General features: G+C 54.2%; 1 protein-coding gene across 3 annotated transcripts in view; it reads right to left on the bottom strand.

The window, feature by feature from the left end:
- Nucleotides 1-13,462, bottom strand: part of SOX13 (SRY-box transcription factor 13) — a 35,606-nt gene extending 22,144 nt beyond the window's left edge. For all 3 annotated transcript variants that reach the window (XM_030292099.4, XM_032753094.3, XM_032753093.3), the window contains exons 1-2: nucleotides 12,504-13,462; nucleotides 11,795-11,951 (exon numbers count right to left, since the gene is read on the bottom strand). The gene's annotated coding sequence lies outside the window, so the exon portion shown is untranslated. The remainder of the gene's footprint in view (nucleotides 1-11,794; nucleotides 11,952-12,503) is intronic.
- Between the last annotated feature and the right edge of the window lie 940 nt (nucleotides 13,463-14,402).

Below are 14,402 nucleotides of genomic sequence, written 5' to 3'. Positions count from 1 at the left end.
TGCCCCAAAATCATCTCCTGCCCCAAAATAATCTCCTGCTCCAGAATCATCTCCTGTCCCCAAATCAACTACCCCAAAATCATCTCCTGCCCCAAAATCATCTCCTAAACACAAATCATCTCCTGTCCCCAAATCAACTACCCCAAAATAATCTCCTGCTCCAAAATAATCTCCTGCCCCCAAATCATCTGCCCCAAATCATCTCCTAACCCCAAAATCATCTCCTGGCCCAAAATAATTTCCCATCCCCAAAAATCATCTGCACCAAAATCATCTCTGGCCCCAAAATCATCTCCTTTCACCACATCAGCTACCCCAAAATCATCTCCTGTCCCAAAATAATTTCCTATCCCCAAAATCATCTCCTGCCCCACATCACCTGCCCCAAATCATCTCCTGTCCCAAAATAATATTCTATCCCCAAAATCATCTCCTGCCCCAAAGGCAGCCCTGACCCCGTTCCTGCCAAGCTCAGGCTCACAGCAATCGGGGGCGGATGGGGTTGGACGAAACCCCTTGAGCAGAACATTTTTGGCCCCGTTTTTCCACTCAGCCAGGGCTGTTTTGGTGACGTTTGCCCCGGTTTGGGGTGCGGGTTTGGGTTCCTGAGCTCATCCCCCACCTTGGGTGCCGCCGAGCATCCGGCGGCGCTTCCGCGGCCTCACGTCTCCGAGGAGCTGCAGGAGGGCCTGGCAGCCATTGCTGCCACTGTTTTGTCACTTTTTGGGCATTATTTCAGCTCAGAGAGACACCCCCTGGTTGTGGGGTTTGGGATTTGGGGTTTGGGACAGCCCCACTTGGCTTCCCGCTGGAGGATCCAAAGGGATTTGGGAGCAGCGACCTCCAGATCACCACAATCCCAAAGGGATGGGTTTGGGGTTTGGGGCTCTCCCTCCTCTCCCTGCTGGGTTTGGGGGAATTAAACCCCAGAAAATTCATCTCTGGGATGGGTTCCCCACCTCGGGGGGAGCAGAGGGATTTGGGAATGAGGTTTTTGGGAACGAGGTTTTTGGGAACGAAGCTTTTGGGGTGGTTTTCTCTGCACAGCAAAAACCCAGCACAGACCAGAAGCCGCCAGCCCTCCCTGTTTGGGGTGGGGTGTCAAACTGGGACTCCCCATGTCCCGCAGCACATGAGGGGCTCACGGTGCTGGTGGCACCTGTGTCACCCCCCTGCCCTATCCCGATGTCCCCTGGGCTCCCTGAGCAGTGGGAATTGGCACCCTCCAAGTGCCCATCCCAACCTAGTCCCAAGAAATTGGGATGTTTTGCTCGCCCCTGGGAGAACAAAAGGATTTATGGGGGATTTTGGGGCTGTGCTTGCAGCCCGAGGGGTCCCAGGCTCCTCTGCCTGTTCCCTGGGCTGTGCCAGCTCTGCCCAGCCCCCAGGATGAGCTTTTTTGGGGGGAAAACACACAAATCCCACATCCAAAAACGCGGTTTCCCCAGCGCGGAGCCACAAACCGGAGGGAACGCATCAGGATGGAGCCGGGACGGGATCCCAGAGACCCCAAATCCTTAAAAGAACCCCCAAAAAGCATCAAATTCTGCTCTGCCCTGCCCAGCCTGCAGCTGGGCTCTGCAGGGGACTTTCCCTGCTCCGAAATTCCACACGGAAAGGCAGCGGGAAGGGCTCCCAGCGGGAACTCGCTGCAGCGGCAGCCGCCGGGGGTCCGTGCCACCCGTGCCACCCCCGCCCGTCCCCGCCACGGCTCCGGGCACGCTCCCGAGCCAGCCCTGCCCCGGGGGACCCCGGCTTTCCGCCGGCCGGGAGAGCAGAACAATAGGGCCGAGCCCTCCATTGTTCCAGACAAAAGATAAGGCCGGGCTCTGGCATTCCCCAGCGCCCGCCCTGCTCGGATCGGCCGTGCCCGGCTCTGCCAGTCCCGATTGCTGCCAACCCCAGTTCTGCCAGTCCCAGTTCTGCCAACCCCAGGCTCTGCCAGTCCCAGCTTTGCCTTTCCCAGCTCTGCCAGTCCCAATTTCTGCCAGTCCCACGCTCTGCCAGTCCCAGCTCTGCCAGTCCCAGTTCTGCCAGTCCCAATTTCTGCTTTTTCCAGCTCTGCCAGTCCCAGCTCTGCCAGTCACAATTTCTTCTTTTCCCAGTTCTGCCAGTCCCAATTTCTGCTTTTCCCAGTTCTGCCAGTCCCAGTTTTGCCAGTCCCAGCTCTGCCATTCCAAATTTCTGCCATTCCCAGTTTTGCCAGCCTAGGCTCTGCCAGTCCCAGCTTTGCCAGTCCCCATTTCTGCCAGTCCCAGGCTCTGCCAGTCCCAGCTCTGCCCGTTCTAGCCCTGTCATTCCCAGGTTCTGACAGTCCCAGCTCCGCCTTTCCCAGTTCTGCCAATCCCTATTTCTGCCAGTCCCAACTTTGCCAGTCCCCATTTCTGCTTTTCCCAGCTCTGCCTTTCCCAGTTCTGCCAGTCCCAATTTCTGCCAGTCCCAGCTCTGCCAGTCCCAATTTCTGCCAGTCCCAGTTTTGCCAGTCCCAGCTCTGCCATTCCAAATTTCTGCCATTCCCAGTTTTGCCAGCCTAGGCTCTGCCAGTCCCAGCTCTGCCAGTCCCAATTTCTGCTTTTCCCAGGTTCTGCCAGTCCCAGCTCCGCCTTTCCCAGTTTTGCCAGTCCCAGGCTCTGCCAGTCCCAATTTCTGCCTTTCCCAATTTTACCAGTCCTTATTTCTGCCATTCCCAGTTTTGCCAGTCCCAGGCTCTGCCAGTCCCAATTTCTGCCTTTCCCAGTTCTGCCAGTCCCTATTTCTGCCATTCCCAGTTTTGCCAGCCCAGGTTCTGCCATTCCCAGCTCTGCCGTCCCCAGGCTCAGGGCAGAAGTTTTTCCAAGCTGTCCCCACAGCAGGTGACCCCACGGGGCTGTTGGAGGGGACAGTGACCCTGCTGCTCCACCTGGAGCTCCCCTCCGTGTCCCTCTGTGTCCCCAGCCCTCCCCTTGGTGACCGAGGTCACCCCCGTGTCCCTCTGTGTCCCTCTGTGTCCCCAGCCCCTGCCGCACCCCTCTGGCTGTCCCCACGCAGGGGACACCGCGGGTGACACGTGCCAGCCCCTCGGCAGAGCTGTCCCCACCCTGAGCAGGGACAGGAGGGGACACAGCGCCCAGGGGTGGCAGGGTGGCCCAGGACGGTCCCACAGTGACAAACTTCAGGTTTGGGGACAGGGCTGGGACAGTGGCAAGGCCAGCACCAATTCCTCCCTTCCAGCACCCAAATTCCTCCTTTCCAGCACCCAAATTCCTCCCTTCCAAATCCCAAATTCCTCCCTTCCAGGACCCAAATTCCTCCCTTCCAAATCCCAAATTCCTCCCTTCCAAATCCCAAATTCCTCCCTTCCAAATCCCAAATTCCTCCCTTCCAGGACCCAAATTACTCCCTTCCAAATCCTGAATTCCTCCCTTCCAAATCCTGAATTCCTCCCTTCCAAATCCCAGATTCCTCCCTTCCAAATCCCAGATTCCTCCCTTCCAAATCCCAAATTCCTCCCTTCCAAATCCCAAATTCCTTCCTTCCAGGACCCAAATTCCTCCCTTCCAGGACCCAAATTTTTTTCCCTTCCAAATCATTAAATCCTCCCTTTCAAATCCTGAATTTCTCCCTTCCAGGTCCTGAATTCCTCCCTTTCAAATCCTGAATTCCTCCCTTTCAAATCCTGAATTTCTCCCTTTCAAATCCTGAATTTCTCCCTTCCAGATCCTCAATTCCTCCCTTCCAGGTCCTGAATTTCTCCCTTCCAGATTCTGAATTTCTCCCTTCCAGATTCTGAATTTCTCCCTTTCAAAATCTGACTTTTTCCCCCTTTCAAATCCCAAATTCCTCCCTTCCAAATCCCAAATTCCTCCTTTCCAAATCCCTAATTCCTCCCTTCCAGATTCCACCACCACCAATTCCTCCCTTCCAGGTTCCGAATTTCTCCCTTCCAAATTCCAAAATTCTCCCTTTCAAATTCTGATTTTTTTTTTCCCCATTCCAAATTCTGAATTCCTCCCTTCCAAATCCCAAGTCTGAATATTTGAATTACCAGGTCTGAGATATTTGAAATTTCACCTCTCCATAGTTTAAAGCTCTGTTTTCAAGTCTGAAATATTTGAAATTTTGCCTCTCCGCAATTTAATATTTGAAATTTTGCCTCTCTGCAATTTAAAGCTCCATTCCCAGGTCTGAAATATTTGAAATTTCACCTCTCCACAGTTTAAAGCTCCGTTCCCAGGTCTGAAATATTTGAAATTTTCCCTCTCCACAATGTAATATTTGAAATTTCACCTCTCCACAATTCAATGTTCCCTCACCAGGTCTGAAATATTTGAAATTTCACATCTCCACTATATGAAAGTCCATTCTCAGGTCTGAAATATTTGAAATTTTGCCTCTCCACAAGTTAATATTTGAAATTTTACTTCTCCACAATTGAATGCTCCGTTACCAGGTCTGAAATATTTGAAATTTTGGGTTTCTGCAGGTGCCCGCAGCAGTGCCCGGCCCGCGCGGGTGCCAGAGCGGCCCAGGACAGGCCGAGCCCGCGGGGGTTTCCTCCAGCAGCGCCGGCAGCGGCCGCGTTAATTTAATTTAATTTAATTTAATTTAATTTAATTTTAATTTATTTCCCTTCCGCACGTTCTGTGCTGCGTTCCAGTGGCAGCGATCCAGAACGGCGGGAGGAGCGCCGGCTGCAGCGGGAATGAACCTGAACCAGAACACAAACCCAAATCCAAACCTAAACCAGAACCCAAACCTGAACCAGAACCAGAACACAAATCCAAACCCAAACCAGAAACCAAACCTGAACCAGAACACAAACCCAAACCCGAACCAGAACACAAACCCAAACTGGAACACAAACCCGAACCTAAACCCAAACCAGAACCTAAACCCAAACCAGAACCCAAACCTGAACCAGAATCCAAACCAGAACCCAAACCCGAACTGGAACACAAACCCGAACCCAAACCCAAACCAGAACCCAAACCCAAACCAGAGCCCAAACCCAAACTGGAACACAAACCGGAAGCTGAACCCGAACAGGAACACGAATCCGAACCCAAACCCAAATCCAAATCTGAACAGGAACACAAACCCGATCCCAAACAGATCCCAAACCCAAACCGGAACATGAACCCGAACCTGAACCCGAACCCAAACAGGAACTTGAACGCGAACTCGAACTCAAAACAAAACCCAAACTCGAACCCAAACCTGAACCCGAACAGGAACACGAACCTGAACCCAAACCCAAACCCAAACCCAAACTCAAATCCGAACCTGAACCCAAACCCGAACTCGAATCCGAACCTGAACCCAAACGTGAACCCAACCCCAAACCCAAACCTGAACCTGAACCCAAACTAAAACACGAACCCAAACCTGAACCCAAACCTGAACACAAACTGAAACACGAACCCAAACCCGAACCTGGACCCAAACCCGAACCCAAACCCGAACCATGAAATTCAGGAAGGAGCTCGGCAGAACCACCCCCAGCCCCGGCTCTCGGGGGACCGCGGTGCTGCCGGGACCCCGGTTCGGCCCGGTTCGGTTCGGCCCGTCCCGGGGCCGTGCAGCTCCGCGGGCTCTGCCTCCCGCCGAGCTCGGCAGCTCCGGCAGCTCTGAGCCCCCGGAGCTCCTGAGCCCCCCCAGATCCTCCTGAGCCCCCTCAGATCCTCCTGAGCTCCCCCAAATCCTCCTGAGCCCCCAGAGCTCCTTCATCATCATCCCTGAGCCCCCCCAGATCCTCCTGAGCCCCCCAGCTCCTCCTGAGCCCCCCTGGATCCTCCTGAGCCCCCCCAGATCCTCCTGAGCTCCCCCAGAGCTCCTTCATCATCATCCTTGATCCCCCCCAGATCCTCCTGAGCCCCCCAGATTTTCCCGAGCCCCCCAGATCCTCCTGAGCCCCCTCAGATCCTCCTGAGCCCCCCAGAGCTCCTTCATCATCATCCCTGAGCCCCCCAGATCCTCCTGAGCCCCCCCCAGATTTTCTTGAGCCCCCCCAGATCCTCCTGAGCTCCCCCAAATCCTCCTGAGACCCCCAGAGCTCCTTCATCATCATCCCTGATCCCCCCCAGATCCTCCTGAGCCCCCTCAGATCCTCCTGAGCTCCCCCAAATTCTCCTGAGCCCCCCAGAGCTCCTTCATCATCATCCCTGATCCCCCCCAGATCCTCCTGAGCTCCCCAGATTTTCCTGATCCCCTCAGCTCCTCCTGATCCCTCCCATATCCTCAATAATCACCTCAAAACCCCCCCAGCTCTTCCTGAGCCCCCCAAACTCCTCCATCCTCATCCCTGAGCCCCCCATCTCCCACCCCCCTCTTTTCCCGGGGCTCAGGGGGTTCAGGCCGTGCCCCTGCCCGAGTTTTTGGGGGCTCCACGACCCCAAAACTCTTTTCCATTCTCATCCCTGAGACCCCCGGGACTGCGAGCAGCGGGAATTTCCCACCCCGGAGCCGAGAACAAAAGAGGGCAGCGGCTCCTGCGGGGCCCCGCGGGCTCGGGGCAGGCGCTGCCCCGCCGGGAGGGGATGGGTTTGCTCCAAAAAATCGGAATTTTGAAGAAAAATGAGCGGCGGGGGTTTCCCCAGCACGGCCGGGAAGGTTCAGGGTGGGACAGCAGGAGCGGCGCTGCCCCGGAGGGTCTTCAAGGTGGTCCCTGCATGGTCAGAGCTGTTTTGGAAGAGTTTTTGGGAGATTTTTTGGGGATTTTTCCATCCCACTTGCAGACACAGAGCCCGCAGCAGCCGGGAATGTTTGCAGCGGGGAAAAGCTGCAGCCACAGCACCCCTGACACCCTCAAATCTGCGGGGTCAGCTCTGAGGGACCCCCAAAAGTGACGCCAAAAATAAATGTCCCCAAAAGTCTGGGGTTGTTTTTGTGGGTTGGGATCCTGGAGCTGAGCACATGGAGGGTTGGGACAGCAGCGGCTTCCAGAGCCCAGAGATCCTTGTCACCTTCATCCCAGAGATCCCTGTCACCTTTATCCCAGAGATCCCTGTCACCTTCATCCCAGAGATTCCTGTCACCTTTATCCCAGAGATTTTGTCACCTTTATCCCAGAGATCCCTGCCACCTTCATCCCAGAGATCCCTGCCACCTTCATCCCAGAGATTCCTGTCACCTTTATCCCAGAGATTTTGTCACCTTTATCCCAGAGATTTTTGTCACCTTCATCCCAGAGATTCCTGCCACCTTCATCCCAGAGATCCCTGTCACCTTCATCCCAGAGATCCCTGTCACCTTCATCCCAGAGATTCCTGTCACCTTCACCCCAGAGATCCCTGTCACCTTCATCCCAGAGATTTTTGTCACCTTTATCCCAGAGATTTTTGTCACCTTCATCCCAGAGATTTTTGTCACCTTCATCCCAGAGATTCCTGTCACCTTTATCCCAGAAATTTTTGTCACCTTCATCCCAGAGATTTTTGTCACCTTCATCCCAGAGATCCCTGCCACCTTCATCCCAGAAATTCTCTCCACACATCCCAGTGCATCCCAGAGATTTCCATCACCTGCATCCCAACAATTCCCTCTATTCCCACCTATGTCCCAAAGATTCCCTTCTGCATCCCAGAGATTCCCTCCACATAATCCCAGTTCATCCCAAAGATTCCCATCACCTGTACCCCCAAAAATTCCCATCACCACCATCCCAAAGATTCCTGTCACCTTTATCCCAGAGATTCCCATCACCTGCATCCTAAAGATTCCCTCCATACAGCCAAGTGCATCCCAAAAATTCCCTCCATCTCCATCCCAAAGATTTCTGTCACCTGCATCCCAAAGATTCCCATCAGCAGTACCCCAAAGATTCCCTTCCCCTGTACCCCAAAGATTCACTTCCTCTGTATCCCAAAGATTCCCTCCACCTCCATCCCAAAAATTCCCATCAGCTGTACCCCAAAGATTCCATTCCCCTGCATCCCAATGATTCCCTTCCCCTATATCTCAAAGATTCCCATCACCTCCATCCCAAAGATTCCCTTCCCCTGTACCCTAAAAATTCCCATCATCTCCACCCCAAAAATTCACATCACTTCCATTCCAAAGATTCCCATCACCTGCATCCCAAAGATTCCTGACACGTGTATCCCAAAAATTCCTGTCACTTGTATCCCAAAGATTCCCATTACCTCCATCCCAAAGATTTCTGTCACCTGCATCCCAGAGATTCCCATCACCTGCATCCCAAAGATTCCCTTCCCCTATATCCCAAAGATTCACATCATCTCCATCCCAAAGATTCCCTTCCCCTGTATCCCAAATATTTCTGTCACCTGTGTCCTAAAGATTCCCTTCCCCTTTATCTCAAAAATTCCCTCCACTTCCATCCCAAAGATTCCATTCCCCTGTACCCTAAAAATTCCCATCATCTCCATCTCAAAGATTCCCATCAGCTGTACCCCAAAGATTCCCTTCCCCTATATCCCAAAGATTCCCATCATCTCCATCCCAAAGATTCAATCCCCCAGTATCCCAAAAATTCCCATCAGCTGTACCCCAAAGATTCCCTCCACCTCCATCCCCCAGGGATTCCCTCTCCCACCCCACATCCCCACCAGAAAATTCCCAATCCTGTGCCCCAAATCCCGGGAATTCTCTGCCCCCCACATGCCCCAGCAGGGACAGACCCCTCACCCTTTTTGGGGGTTTGGACCCCCCAAAACCTCACTTGGGGGGCTCAGACCATCCCAGAGCCGCCTTCACCCCACGGCTGCCCGGCCCTGAAAATCCCAAAAATCAAATTAACCCCGCTGAAAGAGCAGATTTTAAATGCTCCCCTTTTTGGGGATCCCAGAAAACTTCAAAAATAAAAATAATCCCACTGAAAAAGCAGTTTTAATGTGCCCCCGTTCCCAAGGACCCCAACAAACCCCAAAATTGAAAATAATTCCACTGAAAAAGCACCTTTAACATGTTCCCCTTCCTAGAGACCCCAGAAAAACCCAAAATTAAAAACAATCCCACTGAAAAATTGGTTTCAATGTTCTCCCCTTCCCAGGGCTGCCAGAAAACCCCAAAATTAAAAATAATCCCACTGAAAAATTTGGTTTAAAGTGTTCCCCTTCTCAGGGGTGCCAGCAAACCCCAAAATTAAAAATAATCCCAGTGCCAGAGCAGATTTACTGTGCTCCCATTCCTAGGCACCCCAGAAAAACCCCAAATTCAAAATAATCCCACTGAAAAAGCAGTTTGAACATTCTTCCCTTCCCAGGGGTACCAGAAAACCCCAAAATTAAAAATAATCCCACTGAAAAATTGGTTTCAATGTTCTCCCCTGCCCAGGGGTGCCAGAAAACCTCAAAATTTAAAGTAATCCCACTGAAAATTTGGTTTCAATGTTCTCCCCTTCCCAGGGGTGCCAGAAAACCCCAAAATTTAAAATAATCCCACTGAAAATTTGGTTTCAATGTGCTCCCATTCCTAGACACTCCAGAAAACCCTAAAATTTAAAATAATCCCACTGAAAAAATTGGTTTTAACGTGCTCCCATTCCTAGACACTCCAGAAAATTCAAAATTTAAAATAATCCCACTGAAAAATTTGGTTTTAACGTGCTCCCCTTTTTTGGGGACCCCAGCAAACCCCAAAATTAAAAATAATCCCGATGAGGGAGCAGCTTTTCCGTGTTCCCTTCGCAGGGACACCAACCCAGAAATGAAATTTAAACCCCCGGAGCACATAACAACTTTACGAGCACAGATCCCCCCCAGGAATAATGGACATTTCGGCAGGGAGACAAAAAGTCCAGAAATTCCCCTCAGGACATCTCCAGGCTGGGCTAAAACTCGGATTTAGGGAGAAGGGAGGGTTGGGGTGGAGGTAAAAAAAGCAACGGGGGAGATGAGCTTTACCAAGAGAGGAAAAAATGGGATTTAAAAAAAAAAAAAATTAATTAAAAATTGGGATTTTTGCACCGCGGACGTGGGAGGGACGCAAATGTGATGATGATGATGGTGAAAAGGTGTCAAGAAAAAGCCGGCTGTTGGTTTTAACTCCATAAAAACTGCCGAAAATCGATGGGTTTTGGAAAGAAAAAGAGGAAAAATAATTAAAAAATAAAAAAAATAAATAAAAAGAGAAAAAAGTGGCGTATTGGTGTCAGCGGATCCTGCAGCAAACGAATTTGAAGGGAGAGAGGAAATCGCAGGAATTACAAACAGGAGTTATCGGCTCCAGAGGGGAGGGATGGAGTTATCGGAAAAAATCCCATTAACCCAGCAAATTCTCCTTTTTTCACTCCTCAAATCCATCACTCCCGGTTTGTTTTTATTTTTTAGGGGGGAGTTTTCCAAGCCTGAGATGCTCCACGAGCCTCCAGCACCGCGATTTTCCGCGGGCAGCATCATTCCTCCCTGCAAATCGTTCCTCAGGGGTGGAAACCGCCAAAAAAATTCTGTTTATTCTCCTTTTTCGCCCTAAAACTTCCCCTTCAGGACGCGCAGCTCCCGCCTTTCCCTCGGCCGCAGAACTTTGCCGGTTTTAACTCGCTAAAATGAGATTTTTCCGCTCCTCAGGGGTGAAAAAACCCCAAATTTCCCCCAATTTGAGCATCCCCGCTGCTTGGGGGGCTCCGCTGTGGGGTCCCCCCGCCCCGGCCCGGTGGCTCCGGGATGTCGCCGTGGCGGTGACAAAGTTTGTGACAGCAAAGGGACAGAGTTCAGCGCTGTCGCCGCGCTCTGTCGCGACAGAGTTCAGCGTTGTCGCCGCGCTCTGTCGCGACAGCGTGGCGGTGTTGGCGCCTGTCGCCACCCGCGGGTGACACCGTTTTTCCCCGCCAGGGGTGGCCGGAGCCATCGGTGTCGCCAGGCCCGTGACACCGGCGGGATGCACAAGGTGTCACCTGGTCCCTGGGGACGAGGGACAAGAGGTGGCGACAACGACGGTGACCCCAACCCGCACCGAGACGTGTCCACCCCGCCACCAGCCCCCCAAAACACACGCGGGTCTGTCCGTGTCACCACAGCGCGTGGCCTGTCCCTGACACCGTGGGGACCGCGACGGGGGGTCCCCGTTGTCCCCCTGTCCCCGTGTCTGGCTGTCCCCATATCCCTGTGTCCCCCTTGTCTCCCCTGTCCCCCTCTCGTCTTGTCCCCCTGTCCTGCTGTCCCCCTGTCCCCGTGTCCCCCTGTCCTCCTGTCCCCGTGTCCCCCTGTCCCGCTGTCCCCTTGTCCCCGTGTCCCCCTGTCCCCCTCTCCTCCTGTCTCCCTGTCCCCATATCCCCGTGTCCCCCTGTCCCTGTGTCCCCCTGTCCCCGTGTCCCCCTCTCTCCCTGTCCCCATATCACAGGGGGACGCGCAGACCCCGGAGCCGAATTTAACCCTTCTCCTGCCGGAATTAACCCTTCCCTTCTCCTGCCGGATTTAACCCTTCTCCTGCCGGGCTCCCCGGGTCCGTGGCGTGGGGCTCGCGGCGGAGTTCGCAGCCCCAAACTTTGGGACCCCGCACCCCTTTTCCCCTTCCCCCTTCTCTTCCCCCATCCCAGGGGCTCTGGGGGGATTCTCCCGATCCGTTCCTTCAGCCGCGACCCCCGAGGGTGCTCCCCGAGCCCGCAGGGTGCTCGGGACCCCGGGGCTGTGTTTGTGTCCCCCGGGGCTGTGTTTGTGCCCCCCGGGGCTGTCTCGGTGCCCCGGGGCTGTCTCGGTGCCCCCCGGTCCGTCTCGGTGGCCCCGGGACTGTGTTTGTGCCCCCCGAGGCTGTGTCGGTGGCCCCCGGTCCGCCTCGGTGGCCCCGGGACTGTGTTTGTGCCCCCCAGGTCTGTCTCGGTGCCCCCCGGTCCATCTCGGTGCCCCCCGGCTGCACTCACAGCTCCGCTGCGCTGAGCCCCCGGTGCCGCCGCCGCCGGTGCTGCCGGTGCCGGTCCCTCCCCGGTGTCGGTGCCGGTGTCGGTCCCTCCCCGGTGCCGCTGCGGGCTCCGCCACCGCCTCAGGTCCGCTCCATGTCCCCAACGCCTCCGCTGGGAGCTGCCCCGGCGCCGGGCGGAGAGAGGGAGCGAGGAGGAGGAGGAGGAGGAGGAGGAGGAGGAGGAGGAGGAGGAGGAGGAGGAGGAGGAGGAGGAGGAGGAGGAGGGACACGCTGCAGCCAGCCAGCAGCCGGCTCCGGGGCGGCCCCGAGCCCCGTCCCCTCCCCTCGGTGCCCCCCTGCCCACCGGGCACCCACGTGTGACAGCTCCACGCTGCGCCCCGCAGCTCCGCGGAGAGACCGAGACCCCCCAAAGCTGGGGCGGCACTCGGAGGGGTCTGGGGGGGACACCCTGAGACCCCCCCGCACCTTAGGGACCCACCGGACCCCCTCGCTCCCAGCTGGGGGTGGAGCCGCGCCTGGATTTTGGGGATCCCAACCGCAGACCCCAAAATCCGACTTCCATCCCGCATCACCCCAAGATTTTCTCCTTCACGGCGCTGCTTCATCCCCCACCTCAAATTTCCCTGGAAACATCCAATTCCAGAAATTCCCGAGGATCCCCGGGCAAGGAGCGGCTGGGAGGGCAGAGGCAGGAGGAAAGGAAAACTCACCTGGGCGAGGCCAGGTGGGCACCAGAAGGGGCAGCGCGGTGCCCGCAGCCCTGGCACGGCTTTCCCTGGAGCTCAGCCCGCTGCCATTGTGAGTCTCAGCCCGAGTGGAACGCTCCCATTGTGGGAATTCTTCCCACTCCTGCTCTCGCCAGTTTGGCTCGTGGCCAGCGTGGAAACTTCCCGATGGCCCAAATCAATCATCCCCCGGCCCTACAAACACCCCAAAGGTGAAGCGCTCCGAGCTCGCCTCCCCCGGAGCCTCTCGGAGATCCCAAACTCTCTCAGCTTTGGGATTTTCAAAGGGTTTTTTGTTGATTATAACCCCCTCAAAAAACATCTCCAGGTTCAACCTTTGCCTGCTGGGAATCCCAAAAAGGTTTCCCCTCTTCCAGTGCCAAAAGGGAATGGATTTATTTCATAATTAAGTCATAATTTCAAGGGAAGCCACGGAATCATTCTTTAAAAACACTCAAGGATTAAGCGCTGCTAAACACTTTTTTGTTTTGTTTTTTTTTTTTAAATTTGTTGTACCCACCTCCTTTTGTGTGCCATGGCAAGGCTGGCACGGAGCGAGGGGAACAACTTGGCCAGACGGACACACGGACACCATTCCCACACCTTTGGGCACGGAAAACCGGGAACTCCATTGAGCCCACGAGGTTTTTCCTAGCGGGGACCCCTCAGGATTTCCCCAAACCCCAAATCCAGCAGCTCCCGGGAATTCCAAATTCCATCACCCACTCCCCGCGGGGATAAAATCCCTTCCAGGGCAGCGGGGCTGGCTCGACTGTTGACAAAGAGCTTTTTTTTTTTATTTTTCCTGCCGTGAAACCTTTAAAATGTTGTGTCAACACGGAAGGGCTGTTTATGTTTCAGCAGCCGGGAAAGTTCCCATTGACTCCGGGCTCCTTCCTCCCCCACACCGTTATTTTCTTCCCTGGGAATTTCTTTTTTTTTTTTTTTTCCTTTCTTTTTTTTTTTTCCAAGTGATTTTTTCGGTTTTTTTTTGGGGGGGGTTTTTTGTTTTTGTTTTTGTTTTTGTTTTTTGTTATTGTTGTTGTTGTTGTTATTGGTTTGGTTTGTTGCTTTTTTGGTTTTTTTTTGGTTTTGTTTGTTTGTTTTTTTACCCAAGGGCAGGAGAGAAGAGACAGAGTTGTCGGGATTTTGGGGGATTTGGGGGTTTTCCTGCCCTCTCCTTGTCCCCATCCCACGGAAAAGAGCAGAGCGGTGACCTGGGATCATTTCCCACCTTCACCCCGAGGATTTCTCAGGGAATAGGGGAAGTGGGCTGCACCCACAGATCCCAAACCCCTAAAGACCCTAAAAACCCCAAACCCTAAAGATCCCACAGACCCCAAACCCCTAAAGACCCTAAAAACCCCACAGACCCTAAAAACCCCACAGATCCCAAACCCCTAAAGACCCCACAGACCCTAAAGACCCCACAGACCCTAAAAACCCCACAGACCCTAAAAACCCCACAGACCCCAGACCCTAAACACCCCACAGACCCCAAAACCCTAAAAACCCCACAGACCCCAAACTCTAAAGACCCCACAGACTCTAAAGACCCCACAGACCAAAAACCCCACAAACCCCAAATCCCTGAAGACCCCACAGACCCCAAACCCTAAAGACACCACAGATTCCAGACCCTAAAGACTCCACAGACCCCAAACCCTAAAGGGGCTGAGTGGAACATTCCCGTTAAACCCCATGGAACATTCCCACATTCCCATTCCCAGCTGGAGGGGACAGCTGGTCCCGGTGCCACCCCTGTGTCCCCAAGTGTCCCCAGGTGTCCCCAAAATGGACGGGGACACAATTCCCAAACTGGGGACACAACTCCCAAAGTGGGGACACAATTCCCAAACTGGATGGGGACACAACTCCCAGACT

This window comes from Taeniopygia guttata, chromosome 26, assembly GCF_048771995.1.
Source record: "Taeniopygia guttata chromosome 26, bTaeGut7.mat, whole genome shotgun sequence".
Classification (NCBI taxonomy): Eukaryota; Metazoa; Chordata; class Aves; order Passeriformes; family Estrildidae; genus Taeniopygia; species Taeniopygia guttata.
This window is presented reverse-complemented; position numbering and strand designations above follow the sequence as displayed.